Source organism: Saccopteryx leptura, chromosome X (genome assembly GCF_036850995.1).
Source record: "Saccopteryx leptura isolate mSacLep1 chromosome X, mSacLep1_pri_phased_curated, whole genome shotgun sequence".
In the NCBI taxonomy this organism is placed as follows: domain Eukaryota; kingdom Metazoa; phylum Chordata; class Mammalia; order Chiroptera; family Emballonuridae; genus Saccopteryx; species Saccopteryx leptura.
Genome location: NC_089516.1, coordinates 27,058,724 through 27,066,847, shown reverse-complemented (window position 1 = coordinate 27,066,847; position 8,124 = coordinate 27,058,724).

Below are 8,124 nucleotides of genomic sequence, written 5' to 3'. Positions count from 1 at the left end.
GGGTATTGCTTTTAATTTTTGCCCATTGTCTGTCAGAGGAAGAGTGGATTAAAAAGCTTTGGTACATATATACTATGGAATACTACTCATCCATAAGAAATGATGACATCAGATCATTTACAATAACATGGATGAACCTTGATAACATTATATGGAGTGAAATAAGTAAATCAGAAAAAAAACTAAGAACTATATGAATCCATACATAGAAGGAACATAAAAAAATGACACTCAGAGACATGAACAAGAATGTGATGGCAACAGGGGTGGGAGGTGGGGGGAGGAGGGATGGGGCAAAGAAGGAGTAAGGGGTTGGGGGAGGGGAGGGGCACAAAGAAAACCAGATAGAAGGTGACAGAAGACAATTTAACTTTGGGGGAGGGGTACACAGCACAATCAAATGTCAAAATAATCTAGAGATGTTTTCTCTCAACATATGTACCCTGATTTATCAATGTCACTGCATTAAATTTAATAAATAAATTAAAAAAAAACACAAAAATTCATCATCAGAAAATATACCAGGAAGTGTTTTGTTCAAAGATATTTCATCTCTTCAATGATGTTAATAGACACACTGATAGTTTATTACCTGATTTGTAATATTTAAAATTTCTGGAGATATTACAGTTGTATAACATTAAGGCAGGAGGTATCCATTAATACTTATCCTTTACATTGTTTGCTTGTACTCATGATAATAAAACAAGAATGGGTTAAATCTGAAATCAACTAATTAATTAATTATTTACATGGTTCAAATAATGTGATCAGTCTTTAGTGAATAATGTAGATCTTGGTTTATAAAATCTGAAGTGGAATAGTGGACTCTTAGTCATTTCTAAGCATCTGGCTATAGTGCATTGAAATTTTAGTTTTTAAAACTCTAACCTGCTGATCGCTAGGTTATTATTATTCTCCCAGGTAGGACCTGCATTTAGTTGCCTTTATTCCAGTATCTCCTGCAGAACCTTATCACCCCAAAATTTAATGAATAAATAAATTTTTTTTAAATTACCTAACTTTCTTACCTCTGAGCTCGTACTTATTCTTCATTAGCCATCAGTTTATTTCCTGTCAGTTTGGTAGCCTCTCTTAGTTTCTTTATATGGTTTCTGTACTCAGCAGTTTTCCACATAGTTTCTCAAATATCTTCCACTTCAAAATCTAATTAAGAACTGGTATTCTCTTTTCTAGTTTGTTAATGAAAATATTAAAGCATAGCAGGTAGAATAGCATTTAGTGAGGACCCTAAAAACAGACATTCCTGAATGAGCGAAAAATACCAAGAGGTAAGTAGGCATCATTTGGGGCCATCTTAGAGCTTTCCTACTAGTTTTCAATTATTCACATCTCCCCCACATATAAATTCCAATCATCTCCTCTGATGTTACATGACAGACTTATCCATTTCAGCATCATCTCAAAGTCCAAAATCTCATGATATAAATTATGTTTAGGAATGGACAAGCTATTCCTGCATGATTCTCAATTTGTAGACCTGGGAGACTAAAGAAACAAGCCATCTGCCCTTTTACATAGCTAATATATGTAATGGTGAGAGAGGTATGAAGGAAGTGCTACAAAGCTTCTGTTAAAGGGGGGGGATGGATATCACAAAAGACTCACTGTTTTCTAGAAATTATGAATTCAATCTGGAAAAATTGTTGAAAATCCCTTGATGATTTACATGGCTCTCACCTATACCCTCTACTAACCTCTGTCTTATGCAATTATGGGAGCTGGTTAAGCAATGTCTGAGAGGTCGTTGCCTTTGCATCTGATGCTAGTGGAAATGGAAATCCACAAGGCAGCTGTCAGGTAAAGAAGATGGGTGCAAAATGCAGAGAGCAGGAATCAATTGAAACCTACAAGCACAAGGTACAGATGATGAAGACAGACCAAAACATACATATAAGTTCTTGTTTCCTCTGATCTTGGTGATTTGAATATTCTGCTGAAGCTAAGGTCCAATGTAATTGATATTTTTCATTTTTCTTAGCTACAATAGTATTCAATAGTATTCTTGTCCTGCCTCCCCGAGATGTCATGAATAAAATGTTAAGGAGAGAGTAGGAGGCTAATAGCACTATCTTCTTCTGACTCAGAGTTCTTATCCCTTTGTCATGGAGATATATATACATACTGAGCCCAGGATTTGTTTTTAGTCACCAAGTGTGTGGTAATTTGTTATAGCAGTTTTTGGAAATGAATACAAAAGCCATTCATCCTTAATAGCTCCTTATCAAATTATACCAAATTATCTCTATTGGTCGTATTCAGTCTTGTCTTGTTCAATATACTATTCAATGTTTTTAATGAGGATAAGAATTAAGTTTTTGAATGATGAAAGCCAAGAAAGTTTCTCAACGATTTTAGAAAATAGAAGAAATCTCAACCTCAGCCACCAGCACCATCAATTTTCGTGTGTGCTGGAACTGCTAGCAGATGTACCACTAAGTTTATATCCAAATAACTTGATTGGTCTTGTCTAATCTAGAAGAACTTCAAGTCACAAATTGATGGTAACATTCGTTCTTTATGTCCATGATTCACATGAAAAATTCAGTATGAAAAAAAAAATGACCTAATAAAAGTGGTAAAATTCTTCTCATTTTAAATGGACTTTAAGTATGAGTCATGATTGTGACTGAATTAAATAAAATGTTGGTGGTACTTAGATTTCAGTGACTGGAATGCTTATATTTTCTACCCAGGGCATTTCCTTTCCAGTAATAGGGCCTTTCAGAATCAAGTTGATAATCAGAAAGTTTCTTGATTACCACCAAATCAGAAAAGGAAAAGGATAACTCTGAGAGATATTTCATCTAGACTATTTCTATACCATTCCTGTACCCCAGATTTAATGTCTGAATAAATGTTGGACACATTTTTTATTTCCTTTTCAGTCTCATACTAACTACTCCCTTAAATTTTTACTTTTCTTGGGCACACTATAATTGATTTTTTCCCCCATTTTCCTTAACACGATAATATTCTTGTTCTACTACCCTGAGATATCATGATAAAATGTTAAGGGAAGAGTAGAAATCTAATAGCATTCTTTTCTTCTGACTCAAAGTTTGACATAATTATATAGGCAAGATCCTAATTTTACTTAATATATTTGTCCCTTCTTAATTTCATTCAACCTTAACAACTGGGGTTTGGGAGAAACAGTTCATCAATTTCCCAGTCTTATGTTTTGATCCCATACAGTTAGGAAAAAAATAACTCTTTTTTGATGAATTAACATGTGCATTTACCATTGGTTGCTATATATATATATATATATAGCATATATATAAAAAATATATAAAATACATACATATATATATATATATATATATATATATATATATATATATATATGTATTTTCCAAGTGAGAGGATGGGCGATAGACTCTCGTATGCATCCTGCCTGGGATCCACGCAGCAATCCCCATCAAGGGGCTGATGCTCTGCCCATATGGGGTCATAGTCCCAACTGAGCTATTTTTAGCACTTGAGGTGAAGGCTCCATGGAGCCATCTTCAGCGCCTGGGCAATGCACTCGAACTAATGGAGCCATAGCTGCAGTAGAGCAAGGGGTAGGGGGGAGAAAGAGAAAGGTAAAGAGAGAAAGGGGCCAGAGAGGGGTGGAGGAGCAGATGGTCATTTCTCCTGTGTGCCCTAACTGGGAATCGAACCGGGGACATCCACACATCTGGCCAATGCTCTACCACTGAGAAAAATGGTCAGGGCCTGGTTGCTATACCTTAAGGAGGACATTTTCAAATTGGAGTACTCAGGGGAGAGCAATCAGAGATTTTAGGTACCACAAAGCTAGATTTTGTTAGAATTAATTGAAGGTTTTGGGGATATTTGGCCTGAAACAAAAAAAGAAACCTAAGAATGCTATTATAGCTATCTGTTATATATAAAGGCTATCATGTGAAAAGAGTTTATTTTGTAGCTATGTATTTCAGAACTAAATAGCAATAGACAAAATATCAAAATAATCAGCCTTTGGTTAATAGAAGGTATAACATTAAAAAAGATATTACCGTTGTCTAAAAAATCAAACATGTTGTAAAGCAGTGTCTGTCCTGACAATAGAGGTATTCAAGAAAGAGCAGATCATCATTTCTGTGTTTTAAAATGCATTAATATCGACTAGCTATATCGAAGGCAAAGGTTCTTTTTTTAACCTGGAATATATTATCTCTAAGAGATCTTCAGATTTTCTTTAAATTACTTATAGTTAAGAAAAATTTACATGTATTTTATTGTATATGTTTCTAAAGAGAGGACTCATAGCATTAATCAAATGCTCAAAAGGGTCTTGACTCTTGAAAATATTAGAGATCCTGGTTGCAATTTTTCTTGCAGTTCTAAAGTTCTAAGATTTTACTCAAAGTAATAATGTGCCCTTAGATACATATTTCTATGGTAATTATTATTTTTTATATTTTATGAGTTTTTAAAAGTTCCAGGTTTTTTAAGCCACATTATTGCCAATTTATTAATTTTTTGGCCTCTGTTCAATTAAGTATGTATTTTTGTGATGTTTTATTTGCCATAGAAGAGTATATGACTTTACTTATAATTACATTAGGAATATAAGTTGTTTATTTTTCAGATTGTGAAACATCTGTTGCATTAAAAAATATGTATTCAGTGTGTACACATAATGTACTTAATATCTCTGGAGCTTTGAAATTGTTAAATAGAATTGATTAATTGTCACAATGGGAAAGTCAGAAGAAATAGATTTCTAAACTGTTAAATATAGCTGAGAGACTATTAAAATTTACAATTGAAATGAGTTCAAATGAATCAAAAGATCTTTTTATGAATTTATATATGGAAGAAAATGTGTCTCTGAGGGCAAAATTGTTCCCTACAGTACCCAATATCAAGAACTTCAGTGTACTTTGTCCTTCTTTATAATTATTGCTGGGATTTGAAGGGCTCTGTTTTCTGTTAGCCACTGGGGAAATCAGATGAAAATGACCTTTAAATAAATAATTATAAACTAAGTTTTATTGCAATCTTCAATCGCTTCTTTCTTTTTGAATATACTTTTAATACATTTTTCTTATTATTCTGAAGAGTAGACTTTGAATAAATTTGGGCTTTGAAGTACTTTAGAAAGATTTCTATCTAAATTCTTCAAATCTGTAAAAGAGAGAGGAATATAAACTGATGCAGCAGCTTAAGTATATCTGGAATAACTAACAAAGAAACACATTAAAGTTAATTAGAAGAAAAAAAAGCAGTCTTTATCTCATACTTTATATGGATGAAAAAAATGATTCTAAATTATAATTTTTATTTAGCTAAATTGGTCAAATGCGTATCTAGGGAGATATAATTTTTTTAGCCTGCAATTTCAAGATGACTTGGTTAGGTTAGTTATCTTACTTCCATCAAGATAAGCAGGTATACTGGGACTTCGAGCTAATTGAGGGTTGTTGCTTCCTTCACCTTTCATCAAAATGAGAACATTTGTAATCATTACAGGAGGATGATGACCTGTGCCTCTTGGAAGGTGTCCAGCAAAGACCTCCATTGGGCTTAGTTAGCCCTGCATTAAGAGACTCAACAATTACCAAGAAATAGCTGAGAGGAAGAAAAATCTAAGTTTGTAAAACAAATATAGCCCACACTGTAAAATAAACTTGAATGTTGTTGGGCAAACAAGTGTGTTACAAGTATGTTAGGCTTGCTCACTTGTACTTTGCCTGATTGGTGCATGAGCATGGGGCAGAGCCACGTGTGTATAGTCTATGTAAGGCTGCAGGTGCTTGCCCTCAGGATGGCAGATTGTAAATTGTGGAGTGCTTGCCACCATTAGGAGGGGCTATTTATTGCTGTTGTTTGCCGGAGAAGGGGTTTTTCCCCCTGGCATGTTTGGCTTGTGAGTCCTGAGAGGGAGAGAGAGGCAAGTGGTTTTCCCTGTCTGCTTGCTTGTCCTCCATTGTGAGACTATAATAAATGATATAGCCCATCGTCCTCCACTCTCACAGTTCCTTTACCATCTGCCTGAATCCAGTGTGAACCTGCATGGCCATGGCATCTGACCTTAGAAATGTGCAGTATGAAATGTGGAAAAGAAATAAAATGGACTTAAAGATAAACATGCCCTGGTCAATTGACACAGTGGTAGAGTGTTGGCCGGGAATGTGGATGTCTCAGGTTCAATTCCCAGTCAGAGCATACAGAAAAAGTGACCATCTGCTTTTCCACTCCCCTCCCTGTTATCTCTCTTTCTTAGTCTCTCTCTCTTTCTCTCCCACAGCCATGACTTGATTGGTTCCAACAAGTTGGTCCCAGGCTGAGGATGGCTAGAGAGCCTCCACTTCAGGTGCTAAAAATAGCTCAGTAGCCAAGCAACAGCCCTAGAAAGGTAGAGCATAACCAGTAGGGGGCTTGCTGTGTGGGTCTTGGTTGGAACTCATGTGGGAGTCTGTCTGTCTGTCTCCTCTCCTTTCACTTAAAGATAAACATAAAGTGTATTTTATAAAGAACAAATTGAAGAACTTTAGGAAGAAATTATTATAATTTTTATTATTACATAAAAATATACTAAGTACAAATACATTCAAATCTAATTGTGGCTTACTATCTAGACACGGGGAAATGGGTTTGAGAGGAGAAAAACGGGATGTGAGGTTCATACAACACAATGAAGATAAAGTGATAAACATTGACCACATTTGTTCTTCAGAACAGAGAATGCAGTCATGTATTTGGGAATAGAATGAAAGGCAAACCCAGGGAAAAGAGAGATGAAGAAAGAAAAATCCAATTATGGAGAATGATAATGAAAAGTTATTTTAAAAATGAAAATGGAAGAGAGAGGAGAGTAATGAGGGCAGTAGAAGAAGAGTAAACAGAAAAAATGAAAAAAATAATTATTTTTATGCCTGCTTTGCATCTATTCTGACACATGTTCTCATATTACATGTGCAGTCCTAATTCCCTTATTGGGTAATCTGCAGTAGCATTAACTATTTATTCCTTTGGAGAGAAAATAGGCAACTATGGTTTTTTCAAGGATTGTCCCAGCTAGGCTTCCACAATGATCTCAAATTATAACCATAAGTTGCAATTCATATGACATGAAACCTATATTTATTTTAAAGTTCCCGCAGAGAAAATCTGCAAACATAAAACTACATATTGTTCAACAATAACTATGTTCCACCATTTCTGGAGATTTGGCCGTAATGTTCTCTGTTGGAGAGTGGTTAAAATGCACAAACGGTTGACCCCTTAATTACTTCCCAGGTACTTTACTCAAAGTGATTTTTTCCTAAATCTTCAGTAAATATGCCTGGATTAAAAAATATATATGTAGTGAAGATACAGTCCTTCATCCTTTGTCCTATACTCCAGATTCAGAGCTTCCATGAAGCTAAACTTCTTTCATCATACAGCAAAGAAGTAGTGACCTGAAGCTTATGAAATCATCTGGGCTGGACCTGTGGTGAAGCAGTGGATAAAGCATCAACCTGGCATGCTGAGGTCACTGGTTCAAAACCCCGGTCTTGCCTGGTCAAGAAACATATGGGATTTGATGCTTCCTGCTCCTCCCTCCTTTTCTTTCTATCTCTCTTCTCTCTCTAAGAATGAATAAGTAAAATCTAAAAAGAAAAGAATATATCTGAATATAAGTTCTAGTTATGCTTGTCATTAGCACTATGACCTTAAAATTTAATATCCTTGTAAAATGGCAATAGTAAGAGCTACCTTGAAGTACTTTTGTTGAGGATTAAAGAGTTATAGAACTTACAATTAGAATAATGGATGACAAATACACATTAAATATATATGAGCTATTGTTTTTATTCTTAAAGGAAGTCTGTTTTCTTCACCATACCTTAACAGATTGCTCCCTAAATTTTATGCTCTGGCCAGAGTCATCAAATTTTCTCAAAAATAGTGATTCCTTTCAATTCTTGTAGAATTGGTGGCGGGAGACAGGGTTCAGTCTGCTGTGTTCAGTATGTTGAAGAAATAGGCAAGATATAAAGAAGCTCTCTAGATAACACTTTATTTTTTATTAATTTTAATGGGGTGACATTAATAAATCAGGGTACATATTTTCATAGAAAACATCTCCAGGTTATGTTGATA